The sequence below is a fragment of the Lycium barbarum genome, chromosome 2 (genome assembly GCF_019175385.1).
Source record: "Lycium barbarum isolate Lr01 chromosome 2, ASM1917538v2, whole genome shotgun sequence".
NCBI lineage: Eukaryota > Viridiplantae > Streptophyta > Magnoliopsida > Solanales > Solanaceae > Lycium > Lycium barbarum.
The window spans coordinates 19885225-19899464 of record NC_083338.1 but is presented as its reverse complement, the minus strand read 5'-3'; the positions used below and the strand labels follow the sequence as shown (position 1 = coordinate 19899464).

Sequence of the window (14240 nt, the reverse complement as noted above, 5' to 3'; positions counted from 1 at the left end):
GACATTTGATGATGGATGTCACATGGCATTGCCACTTCAGCACTGCTAACCCATTTTACTCCTCCACGCGATTTGTTCTTCCATCACTCAAATTTCCCTTCCCTCCACCACCATTGTGACCATTACCGCCACTAAAGTTGGAGATGGAGGTAGGTTTGAACCAACTTCGTACTTCTCGAGCAATGGAAGGCTACATCAAATATATCAATGAGGATACCTCAATTTTTCCGATGCTAAAAATGCTTAGAGAATCCAGACGTTCTACTTTTAAGGTAACAAACAGGTGGTGTGCTCTCACAAAAGTCTTCGTTTTCTTCTTCTGTCAGTTTTTGGTTTGTTTTTTCTTTGTTGGGTTGTTTGGGGGTTTTGGTGGTGCGGTTGGGGGAACATTAGGTGCTGCTATTTCTGAAGTCTTTATATGAGCCGTATTGCCTGAAAGGTTCTTCAAATCCCATCAATGGAACTACTCATATTATTCTCTTTCGCTGACGTTTTATGCATTCTTTATGTTTTATAAGGATCTTAATTACACGTGTGCAGGTTGTGGGACTATACAAACATTGTTATGAACTTCCTCTGTGGGCCTAAACCTTCTGATGGATCTAGTTTCAGTTTTGATTGGCTCTGGTACTTTGATGTCATCACTAGGAGGTCATCTTCTTCCCTTGAAGCTTTCGAGAATATGTATATGTGCTGCTTTTGATGCCAACCATATGAACCCATTCAGGAATCGAACAAATAGAGGGGAGGGTAAAATGGGTTAGGGGTACTGAGGTGGCATGCCACGTGCTATCCATCTCATCAAATTGGATGTCCACCTTGGACAACTTTTGCGGAGGAGGGATCTATTTGAATCAATATTATAAATACAGGGGTATATTTGGACTGAAAGTATAACGAAGGGTATAGTTAAACAATTTCTCATAGTACATGTATATTTGGCCCTTTTCTGTTTTAGAAAACACACTCACTAACATTAGTAAGAAAAATTCCAAGTCCCACAAATTTTTGCAACCATTAATATCATTATTTTCATTTCTTTTTAATATATCTTTTACATTCATATATAAAAAATAAAAATAAAAAATAACGAACTGAAATTATATAAAATTACGAATACTCATCTTCTTTTCTCTCATACAACACTTTTGATTATGCAACTTCTTTGACTTTCAATATGACGAACAATACATAATGAAACAAAAAATATATCATAATGTGATTCAAATGGGGCAGCTGACTTTTACCATCTTAAGCTTCTTTGGAATGAATCGGTTTTTATGCATTTAAGACCATCAGTCTTAAATTTTACTGATAATTCTAAATTCTAATCTGTAGGAACTTTTCGCAAATCAAACGTATAAAATTTGAGTTATCCTGAAATAACTATCTTTAACTTAAAATTAGAAAGGTACGCAGACGTAAGTTACCAAAAAAAAAAGAGGGGGGGGGGGGGGGGGGGGGCATAATACATAAACATGCTCTCAAAACTTGGCCTTAGCTGACAATTATGCCTTCAACTTTGGATGTGCACAAATAGGCACCTCAACTTGTCTCCGCTTTGTCAGTTAAACACTCCAGCTTACAAAATGATCAACTAGACACCTCCAAAATTTGCATGCCACATCAACATTTGTGTTTATGTGTTCCATTTTATACAAGTTGAGGTGCCTACTTGTGCAAACCCAAAGTTGAAGGGCATACTTGCCAGCTGAGGCCAAGTTTGAGGGTATGTTTATATATTATGCCAAAAGTTTAATTAGGTGTTGTGAATCAGACTCGAACACACCAACATCTCCTAGGTGTCAACATCTACCCTTTACCACTGCCACCACTGGCACTTGATGATCATATTTTACTCCGGGTGGTAGTATCCAGAGGCGGACCTACATGTAATGTGCACTCCCATCCTTCGAAAACATTATGTATATATATGTGTATATACCTTGAAAAACTAGTATATATTTAATTGTGCACTCTAACAAACGAAAGTGTATTTAGGGGACGTTGGTTGCAACTGCAGCTTCCCTTAAATGTCACCCCCGATCGAACCCGAATGTCACTTTTAATTATTTTTTGAGCCTATTTTAGAAAAACAATAAACGTTAAATGAGCTGGCCCAGATTCGAACCTGCACTATCACCACATGTTGCGCAGCCTTAGCCACTGAGCTATCTCTTTCATCTACTTCACTGTGTTAAATTTTATTTATTACACATATTTGACCTATATACTTTTATTTTCACCACCGCTACAATATTAGTGATCGGTCCGATACAATATTATCCCTCAGTCGTCATTAAAAATTTTGTTGGTGTTTATGTTAAAATAATAGTGCCCCCGGCGTCTTAAAATCCTGGGTCCGCCTCTTGTAGTATCTTATTCTTACGATTTTATATGTATATAATACCACGCACATATATGCATAGTGTTTTCACCGAAGCTTGTGGGTGCCGTGGCATTCCCTTGGGCCTTAGTAGATCCGCCCCCGGATGGGAATGACAGGTGCTACAAACTCTTGAATAGCAGTTATTGCTATGTAAATCTCTTCCGACCTGGTCAAGCCACGATATAACACTTGGGATGGGAATGATAGGTGTTATAGATTATAAATGTGGCTCACATGGGCCTAAGGTGATACTTAGTTATCAAGTAATACTTGGTTGTTCTAACTTATCAGGGCTACTAAGTGAACTGAACTGCGTTGTTTGAAAATACAACTCAACTCGCTCTGCCTTAGCTCAATTCAGGCATGTGTAACCTTGAGATCCACTCATGTTCTTGAACATAATAATTTGATATAAGTATAAATAGTACTCTATCCGTCTCAATTTAAGTGTCTTAATTTAACTAAGCACCAAGTTTAAGAAATAAAGGGAGATTTTTGAATCTTGTGGTCTTGAATTAAATATGTTTGTAATCCTTTAAATTATGTGGTCTTAAACTTACCATGTAGAATTAGAATTGAAAAATATACTAAATATAGAAAGATGCACTCTTTTTGGGACAAAGGTAAAAGGAAAGTAAGATAATTAAATTGGGACGAAGGGAGTACTTAGATTTTCTTAAATCAAAAGAATAATTTTGCTATTATTGTGGAAATATTTCCTAAGATGATTCTAAGATTTAAATTTTATAATACTAAAAATGTTCCCATTTTGAGTCTACGATAATAAATTACATTTTGAGTCTACGATATAAATTTATTATAACTGTTAGGATTTAAATCCCAAATCCGACCTTTGTAAGCAGGTTCCCAGGAAAGATTGGAGGGTCACAGCTGGACCACTTAAATACCAACCTCCTTAGACAGAACCTACTTACGCCGTGATGTAAGCGAAGAATAAATAGCACACACAGATTTATAGTGGTTCACCCTCAATGTGAGAGCTACGTCCACGTTGCTGCTGCAGATCTTATTAAAGAAGAAATACTACAAGTGTTTACAACACTCAACCTCACAACCCCAATCCCAATTACACTCAAGAATTTTACCACAGAAAATTCTCTCAAAGACCTTCTCTTACTTAGGCCTTTCACTAAGAGTATTTCTCTTAGATTTTTTATCTCTTGGGATGTGTATAGCAAATGATCTTAATGATATCTTACAAATGAACCATAAGCTACCTATTTATAGGAATGAATTTCCTATGATGAGGTAAGCGCTTACATCACGACTATTATGAGGTAAGCGCTTACATCACGACTATGTGAACAAAAAGAATTGGCTTGTTTGGCCAATTCCACACCTAACAAATCTCCCACTTGAAGACTAATTTTAATTTGTCTTCACACTTTGATCGATGCAGCAGCTCTTTCCTACTTTCATACTTCGTGCAGGACAACTGAAGTTGAGCATAGCTTCAGTTTGTCTATCGTCACTGCCTTTGTCAGCATGTCTGCTGGATTCTGACTCCCTGCGATCTTCTCAAGCACCAGCGCTCCATCTTTCAAAGCTGATCTAATGAAATGGTACCGGAGTTGTATGTGCTTCGTTCGAGCATGGTAAACCGGGTTCTTTGCCAAATGAATGGCACTTTGGCTATCACAATATAGCACACTTCCCTCGTGGTCCTGATCCAATTCCCGCAGAAAAGATTGTAGCCACATCATTTCCTTTGTGGCCTCCGTCACAGCAACGTACTCAGCCTCACAACTAGAGAGAGCTACTATCTTTTGCAACTTGGAAACCCAAGAGATTGCAGTACCTCTGAATATGTAAACATACCCGGATGTGCTCTTTCTGCTATCAATATCACCACCGTTGTCAGCATCAACATACCCTTGCAATCCTGTTTTTGATTTTCGGAAATACAGAGCTGAACTCGAGCTGCCTTTCAGATATCTGAATATCCACTTCACAGCCTCCCAGTGTTGCTTTCCCGGATTGCTCATAAATCGGCTGACAACTCCCACTGCATGTGCAATGTCTGGCCTTGTACATATCATTGCATACATAAGACTACCGATTGCAGATGCATAAGGTATCTTGTCCATCTGTTTCTTCTCATCCTCGGTTGTCGGTGACTGATCCTTTGACAACCGAAAGTGTCCAGCCAAGGGAGTGCTGACTGGCTTGGCATCATGCATGTTAAACCTTTTGATAACTTTCCTCACATATTCTTCTTGTGAGATTTTGATGCCCTCCTTGCTTCGGTTGATTCTCATCCCAAGGATTTGCTTTGCAGCTCCCAAATCCTTCATTGCAAACTCTTCCGATAACCCTTTTTTCAACCGATCAATCTCCTGTAGGTTTGCTCCAACGATTAGCATGTCGTCGACATAGAGTAGCAGTATCATGTACGAGTCTTCAAATTTTTTGAAGTAACAGCAGTGATCTGCCTCGCACCTTGAAAAATCAGTTTTCTTCATAAAGCTGTCAAACTTTAAATACCACTGTCTTGGAGCCTGTTTTAGTCCGTACAGACTCTTTTGAAGTTTGCGCACCAGATTCTCCTTTCCTTTGACTTTGAATCCCTTCGGCTGTCGCATGTAGATTTCCTCATCTAGATCACCGTGAAGAAATGCAGTTTTCACGTCCATCTGTTGCAGATGTAGATTTTCCTTTGCTACCAGTCCAAGAACAGTTCTAATAGTCACCATTTTGACTACGGGAGAGAAGATCTTCGTATAGTCGATGCCTTCTTTCTGTTGAAATCCCTTTGCAACCAGCCTTGCTTTATAACGCTTGCTTCCATTGGGTTCTTCCTTTATCCGATAAATCCATTTGTTTTGCAATGCCTTCTTATCCTTTGGCAACTCGGCTAACTCCCATGTATGATTTGCTGATAGTGAATCCATTTCATCCTTCATTGCCAGCTCCCACTTAGTCGATTCATCGACTTGCATTGCTTCTTCATAACATTCCGGCTCCCCTCTATCAGTGAGTAGAATGTAGTTGAGGGATGGAGAGTACCTATGAAGCGGCTTCCTGATCCTGGATGATCTACGCAGCTCTGTGATTGGCGTCTGTTCATTTGTTTCAGAATCAGCACTTTCATCAGCACCTTCTCGGATTGTTTGTTCCTCTGCCTCGGTTGTACCTGGCTGCGGCTCAGGTGCCGGAAAGTCCCTCAAATCGACTATTTCCGATTCCTTGTCCTGACATTCTGAATTCTTTTGCAGCTTGTCTTTGTACAGTACCTCTTCGTTAAAGACAACATTCCTGCTTCGGATGATCTTCCGATTTTGTTCATCCCAAAATCGGTACCCAAGCTCGGTGTCACCATAGCCAATAAAGTAACACTTCTTTGATTTTGGATCAAGCTTGCTTCTAGTCGTATCATCATTATGAACATATGATAAGCAACCGAACACTTTCAGAAATGAAAGATTTACCTTCTTGCCACTCCAGACTTCTTCTGGAATTCTGAAATCCAAGGGAACTGACGGTCCTCGGTTAATTAAGAAGGCCGCGGTATTGACTGCATCTGCCCAGAATGTCTTGGGCAGTCCAGAGTGTATTCTCATACTCCGAGCACGCTCGTTCAACGTTCGGTTCATTCTTTCGGCTACTCTATTCTGTTGCGGCGTTCCAGGAATAGTCTTCATCATCTTGATCCCATTATCGGCACAGTACCGTTTGAAATCACCATCAGTGTATTCTCCACCGTTGTCGGACCTCAAACACTTCAACTTGAGGTTTGTTTCATTCTCGACCATGGATTTCCATCTTTTGAATACACTAAACACATCGGATTTATTTTTCATAAAATAAACCCATACCTTCCTGGTTGAATCATCAATGAAGGTCACGTAGTAGTGTGATCCTCCAAGGGAGGGTACAGTGGTAGGTCCCCACACGTCTGTGTGCACCAATTCCAGCTTTTCGACCTTCAACTCTCTGCCTGCACTTGAGAAGCTTACTCGCTTTTGTTTTCCGAGAATGCAGCTCTCACACGTATGAAGGTCCACCGTCTTCAGCTCCGGAATTAAGCCATTTGTCACCAACATCTTCATCCCCTTCTGGCTGATATGCCCAAGCCGACAATGCCACAAATCTGTCTTCTTTGTGTTGTCAACCACAGCAACAATATCACGACAGCTATCCGTCATGTAGAGAGTGCCAATCTTCTTTCCTCGGCCAACTACCATAGCACCTTTCGCCACCTTCCAAGACCCATTACCAAAGTTGAGATCATATCCCTCATCATCAAGCTGACCTACTGAGATCAGGTTTCGCATCAGCTTTGGAACATGTCTAACTTTTGTAATCTTCCACGAGGATCCATTTGACATCTTCAAATTAATGTCTCCCGTGCCAACAACGTCTAGCGGCTCTCCATTGGCTAAATAAATTTTGCCGAGATTCCCAGCCACATAGTTTGTCATTATATCATGATGTGGGGTGGTATGAAAGGACGCTCCTGAGTCAAGCACCCAAGAGTCTATCGGGCTGTCAACCGATAGCAACAACGCATCGCCAATGTCTTCCGTAGCAGCGTTGATTCCAGCCCCCTTGTTGTCCTCCTTCTTTGGCGCCCTGCAGTTCTTCTTAAAGTGACCTGGTTTTCCACAGTTCCAACAATCAAATGTTCGTCCTGGTCTGGATTGACCCTTGCCATTCCTTGACTTCGATCTGTCCCTATTTCGGTTGTAGTTTCTGTCATAATTTCTGCTTCTGTTTTCAACATTAAAAGCAGAACTCGTCGATGCCTCTCCAGAATCTGTCCTGCGCACCTCCTCAGCAAAGATACGATCCCTAACATCGTTGAACTTTAGTTTGTCACTGCCGACAGAATTACTAACCGCTGCTCTCATTGGCTCCCAGCTATTTGGTAGGGATGCCAACAAAATTAGAGCTTGCACTTCATCATCGAAGTCAATTTTTACCGATGACAATTGATTTACAATGGTATTGAATTCATTTACGTGTGCAGCAACATGAGCATTTTCCATCATCGTTAGATGAAATAGTTTCTTCATGAGAAATACCTTATTATTTGCCGAAGGTTTCTCATACATGTCAGACAATACCTTCATCATATCTGCGGTGGTCTTCTCCTTTGCCACGTTGTGAGCAACGTTCTTCGACAGCGTCAGCCGAATGACTCCCAGAACTTGTCTGTCGAGGAGATTCCAATCTGTTTGCTTCATCTCCTCTGGTTTCGGACTCAGAGGTTCATGAAGCTTTCTGCCATATAAATAATCTTCAATTTGCATTCTCCAGAACGCAAAATCTGTACCATCGAATTTACCGATGCCGTGCGTCGTACCATCTTCGCCTCCCATCGTTTCTAAATCACAACACAACCTGTTGCTCTGATACCAGTTGTTAGGATTTAAATCCCAAATCCGACCTTTGTAAGCAGGTTCCCAGGAAAGATTGGAGGGTCACAGCTGGACCACTTAAATACCAACCTCCTTAGACAGAACCTACTTACGCCGTGATGTAAGCGAAGAATAAATAGCACACACAGATTTATAGTGGTTCACCCTCAATGTGAGAGCTACGTCCACGTTGCTGCTGCAGATCTTATAAAGAAGAAATATTACAAGTGTTTACAACACTCAACCTCACAACCCCAATCCCAATTACACTCAAGAATTTTACCACAGAAAATTCTCTCAAAGACCTTCTCTTACTTAGGCCTTTCACTAAGAGTATTTCTCTTAGATTTTTTCTCTCTTGGGATGTGTATAGCAAATGATCTTAATGATATCTTACAAATGAACCATAAGCTACCTATTTATAGGAATGAATTTCCTATGATGAGGTAAGCGCTTACATCACGACTATTATGAGGTAAGCGCTTACATCACGACTATGTGAACAAAAAGAATTGGCTTGTTTGGCCAATTCCACACCTAACAATAACGTTAAAGGGTCAGATTTGCCCTTGTACTGAAATAAGCTATATTGCCCTTCGTTATACTTTTCAAATATATTTGCTTTTATCATCCAACTGTAAGGTCATATTGCCCTTGTAATCTGAAAAAAAAAAGTCATATTTATCCCTACTCCGTTAAATTCCCATGTCCACCTTGATCTTCCTATGTGGCGCCTACTTGGTATGTTGTTGTTGTTTATTTGTGCGTCTTGAACGAAGATCTTAAATTCAGCGGTTCATAGAACCATTTTGACAGTAAATACTCTTACAATTATTTAAGTAGGCGTTTAGCCATAGAAACCAAAAAACTGAGTTGGAGTTGTGTTTGGTTATAGCTTTTGCAAATAGTATTTTTTTAATTGAAATGCACTTGTTTTGATTGTGAAAAAATTTCGTCTTTAACCATTTCATGAGCTGTCATATGCTTCAGGTACGAAGATACTGATGATGTTAGCAAGCAGAAGATGTTTTCGGAGCTTGATAGGATGCAGGTTTGTTATTTCAAGATAGTATCATTAGGAAGATAAATTTCAACATAATAAGAGTAACAGTTTTATATCTGGTCGATTTCTCTACCTTGGTATCTGTCATTGAAGTAATGGGCAGTGAAATATTTTCTGTAATGGAGATCAACTAATCTGGTTTTAGTGGTGTGATGAAAGAACAGGCTTTGGAGCTTTGGGTGGGAATTGAAAAGAGAAAAAGGGATGAAACGAAAAGAAAATGGTTGGGTTTTAATTTTTTTAGTGGGTCAGGTCGTACAGGCGAGTTAAAAGAGTTTAAATGGATGAGTAGATTTAATTGGATCAAAAAGCCACATAGGAAAATTAAGGTGGGACATGGAAATTAAACAGAGTAGGGATATATATGGCTCTTTTTGGGAGTACAAGAGCAAAGATGGCCCTAAAGTTGGATGGCAAGACAAATATGTTGAAAAAGTGTAACGAAGGGCAAATAGCTTATTTGTGAGAGTACAAGACAAATCTGACCCTTTTCCGTTGTTACAATAAGGTGTAATTCAAGGTTGAACTCGAGTTTGAGGTTGTTAATTACCTTGTTGCTATATTGAGTCGTGCTTGAACTTGTCAACATTTATTTAAGTTGAGAACTCCAACTTGAAGCTAGTTTTGATAGTTGAGCTTGAGTTTGAACTCAACTTGTATAATACATGAAATGAGCTCAAGGATGAACAACTGAGCTCCGCTTGATCCAATCTCCCCGGTGATATCTATGGATGGCTTTCGTTTCCTTACTGATCATGCAAATGGCTAGCGAGGCACTTACTTTACTAGAATCTACACAACTACGATTAAATAGGACGAACATATGGCAGTTTAGGATTAAGATCCCAAAGAAAGTGTGCGGCAGCGGCATTCAATAATGTTCTTAAATTATTATTTTTGATACGATTGCTCTTCCCTTTTGCATCATTTTATCTTTTTGTTTTTGAAGATGATACTCTGTATGTGGCAATTAATTTCCATTTGCTTGCAGAATAGGGTCTTCCAGTTTCATTTCGAAGATTAGATTCATTATCAATTAGGAGTTGTGATAGGAAAATTTCGTTCTCAAAAAATAACGTGGATTCAGCAAAATAATCAGTTTTATGAGTGCTTTGAACCTACATGTTCTCTTCAGAAGAATCACCCTGAGAAATTCCCGCCGTAATCATATAGACAACATGTCAAATGCCTTTTAAAATAGATTTTACAATGTTCCCAGCTAGCTTCTGATTGAGGCTTACTTGTTCTTGTTGATATATTGTACAATGTTCCATCAGGTTAGTAGATCTGTTGACATTTTTATGCATTTTTAGATCTCCTGATCTTTCTTTTTAAAAATTTAAATTTCCTTTTGATCTTCTTTTTGCATTGTACCTTTAGATCTCCTTATCTTTATTTTTTAATTTTTAAATTTCCTTTTGATCTTCTTTTTGCATTGGGAACAACAGATCTCCTCAACAAGCATCTCATCAAGGATGGCCATCTGTTGTGAGTACCTTGAACTTTTGCATCAATAGAAATGTATAGTCCATTATGGTGCTTAGGTTCGGGTCAACTTTTAGTTAGTTCATTCCTTTCATATTCAACCCAGGGAGTTGGCTCAATTCCCTGTCATTAGCCATCAAGTTGTACATTCCAGTATAATAGTACCAACTCAAAAGGAACAGTTTTTGAGAGCAACATCCTTTCCTCAACAGGATAATGTAGCAGTTCAAACATTGGATATGTTCATACTTCCTGCCCCTAGGGATTGTAGCACGCTGCAATTATTTTAGCAACGCTTATCTCAACTTCTCCTGTTAACGAACTTGTACTACGATCTATGTTTAGGTTCTGATTTGGGAAAATGTTAATAGTGGAGAAGTCCATACTCATCACGTTACAGATGTCCGTTTTAGACCAAACTCAACAGTGTTTGCAACATTTTCCTTAGATAGGAGCCAAGTTACTACCTCTATTTGCCATTGCAGATCCTTGGTCGAATGAGTTAGTTGCTTTTCTTTTTAAGTTGTAATGGCTCAGAAATGGTAGTCAACATAGAGTAAAATCACCAGGATATGTATTCACTAGTTCTATGATTTTGTTGTTCTTGGTCCACAGTATTTCTTCTGATTTCTGTGTTAATATTATCCTGATTCACGAGAACATATATATTTTTTTTAGCTGCTCATACAATTGTCAGTGTGACATATATTGCCACATCCTTTATCTCTGTAGTGAGGATGCTCAAATGATTTAACCGCAATTATATCAAATATGAGCATCATCATGTTATGCTGTCTATAATACATTTCATTTGAGTCAATATTTGAGGAACTTGCTGTTACCAAAAAACATCTTATGCAGTCCTTAGACCTTCATAATCTCTTTTCTTTTCTTCTGGTTATCAGGATTTTTTTCATAATGATAATTGTCTAATCTCTTGAATTGCTTCCTTTTGATCTGTATCTATTACAACCATGATACTGTGCATATCTCACCATTTTGTCATAATCCAGCCAAGCCCCCTTTCCGAAACCTTGTCGGGCATGTGATGTCAATAGATTTTCATCCAACAAAGGTGGGTCTCATCAGTTCTTGTGATAGCAATGATGAGATTAGACTGTGGGATATCAATAGGGGTGATTGCAAACTCATGCTTAAGGTTGGTGTCTCTATTTCCTTCCCTTTTATTTTTAGATGTTGATAAAGAGGTATGTATTTGACATACAAAAGGTCCATATTGATGGTTACCTGTTTTTTCTGTTTCCAATTCAATTTGGAGATTATACAGTTATCTGATTATAAATCATTGTTGGATCTGTTTTTTCATGAATTCCTGCATTTGATTGTTGGAAATGTTTTTCTTATTATTCTTTCTTCTTCATTCCAAGCAATTTCAAGGTTTTCCAGATCAGTAGTCGGTCATCATGTGAATACACATGCAAATAGATAGTTTAGGACATAAAAGGGTTTCGTAATGTTATTTGAACCAACATCCACATCACATTCAGCAACACATTGTACAGTGTTCTAAACAGAGCGGTTTATAGAGAATTTGCTATTATTCATTCACGAAAAATTGTATTGATTAGCTCTTGGTACAAGTGCAGGAAGGTAGTAGACAAGTTAGATTTCAACCTCAACTTGGGGACATTTTAGCAAGTTCTTCCGGAAATATTATAAATATACATACCTATACACAATAGATACAGTGTAAGTGTATATACTTCGACCATATTGGTAAACTAGTTGGCCGAAGGGTATATTTACGTAAATTTGTCAATTTTCTTCGGAGTCCTCTTGACAAAAGTCACAGAAATCATTAGGAAGTCTTTTGTGTAAACAATAATCTATTCTTCTTTCTAGCATATCTAATCTTCTCTCAAAAGACAGTACTCCTGTGTGCATTGTCCTTATTAACATCTACTTGTGCAACCTTAGCACAAGATCCAAGTAATATGTACTCATAATCAGCATGTGTAGCATAAATATAAGCACCAATCTCTCTATCACACTTCTTCTTCTTCACATTTTCTCTTGGTGGAATATAACAGAATCTGTTTTCTTGCATATTTGATTTCAGTTGTCTCAACGCTGTCTCGTTACACGACTCTGTAGAAGGTCGGTCTCCATGTTGTTTAATTGGTGTCCAGGCCAGCTTGCGCACTCCTGGACTAATTTCACGGAATACCTATCACCTCCCACTCACCAGCAACAGGTACTAGCCTACTCGGTAACTCCGTCCACCAAGGTTAAGGCAGATGATAAGAAATCACCTAGTGTTTTTGTCTCTGCTAAGATTTGAACCTAAGGCCTCATGATTCCCAACTCACTTTATTTACCACCAGACCACATCCTTGGGTGCATGTGTATGATGTTGTTATCACTTAATAAAAAATTTAAAAAAAAAAATGGAACAGATTTTAATCCATGCAAATGGAGCTTTTCAAGTTGAGGAACGTAATGATTAAAGATTAAAACTTAATACTCTTGGACGAAGGCTCCTATTGATATTTTAATTGCTTGTTTATTCCTTCCACCGAGCAGGGATTATAATGTTGATAGGAAACAGCAGTGATTTGTGATAGGTTACGGGTTCGAATCCGAAATCTCTGGCTAAGGATGAGAAAATACTTACCAATCTAGCATATTTTTTGCAGATGTACACATATAGCCTTTCGCTTGAACGAGTATATATAAGATTTTTGGCTTAAATGAAAGAATATGTGTTAAAAATAAGTCAGCTTTACAGGCTACAGCATAATAATTTTTTAGGCTTAATGCATATGCAGTCCCCTGAACTTGTCTCTTTTTTTGCATTTTGGCACCTTAACCTGTTGTTCCTATTGAATCCCTGAACTCGTCCTCAAATGTATCTATCGAATACAATTTGACTTACATAGTATTCTATCTTCAATGTAGCAACATGCTAATATATTTTCTAATTTAATTATGCTATCTTTTAGCTAAGATTAGCAGCAATTGAGAGGGAAAAAAAGAGTAAGTTCTTAATTAAGTTGGCAGTCGAAGAGCAGAACCAGCGGAAATCGACACATCCATGACCTAAAAAATAGCTTACCACACGTCTAAAATATTACTTCACCTTCATGCTTAATTTTTACTTCTAAAAAAATCAAATTTAGAGGGTTTGATAGACACACTTGAGAGCGAGTTTAGGGGTTCAATAACAACAACACCAAGTTGAGGTGTCAAAATAAAAAAGGGACAAGTTTAGGGGCTGCACATGCATTAAGCCAATTTTTTAAGAGGGTTATATCTTGATCCAAATTATAGTCACTTAGATTTAAATTTTGATAATCAGTCCAACTCAAATGATACATGTTTCTGTAATTAGTTTGCAACCACATGATGAGAGCACGTAAATCACTATAACGATGAAAAACGCAAGAAAAGGTTAAGAAAAAAATAATTCTATATCAAACTCATATGAAAAAGAGTTAGTTGTATTAAATCTGACTAACATTTGGTTTTTAAACACAGTTAAAAGTATTGCAGTAAAAATCACTTGTATAAAGAAATATTTTATTTGTATTTGTAATTAATCAAAACAATTGAAAAAAAACGGGCCCAACCGAGTTCGAACCGGTGACCTCTTGATCTGCAGTCAAATGCTCTACCACTGAGCTATGGACCCCTGTTGCTGTTTGTGTCAAGCTAATTTTACTAGTTCAATCTCTTATAAACTGATATTTAATTTCCCTAATTTTCCTGCAGATGTATCTCTTTCTGATGTAGAATTACAGACATGGAGTCACCTCTAAACATAGGAGCCTTTTTCATTTCCAGTAAAAGATTACAAAGATTCACAGTCCTCTTTGTTTTCATGATGTGCTTAAGAGAATATAACTTTTCTTTCCTTGACTATATATTGATGGTGATATTTCTGCCTGGTTTATGCTCAGTG

General features: G+C 38.2%; 1 non-coding gene across 1 annotated transcript; it reads right to left on the bottom strand.

Moving 5' to 3' along the window:
- Nucleotides 1-13898: 13898 nt before the first annotated feature.
- TRNAC-GCA (transfer RNA cysteine (anticodon GCA)) lies at nucleotides 13899-13970 on the bottom strand. The gene has a single exon. It is a non-coding gene; the product is annotated as a tRNA-Cys (tRNA).
- Between the last annotated feature and the right edge of the window lie 270 nt (nucleotides 13971-14240).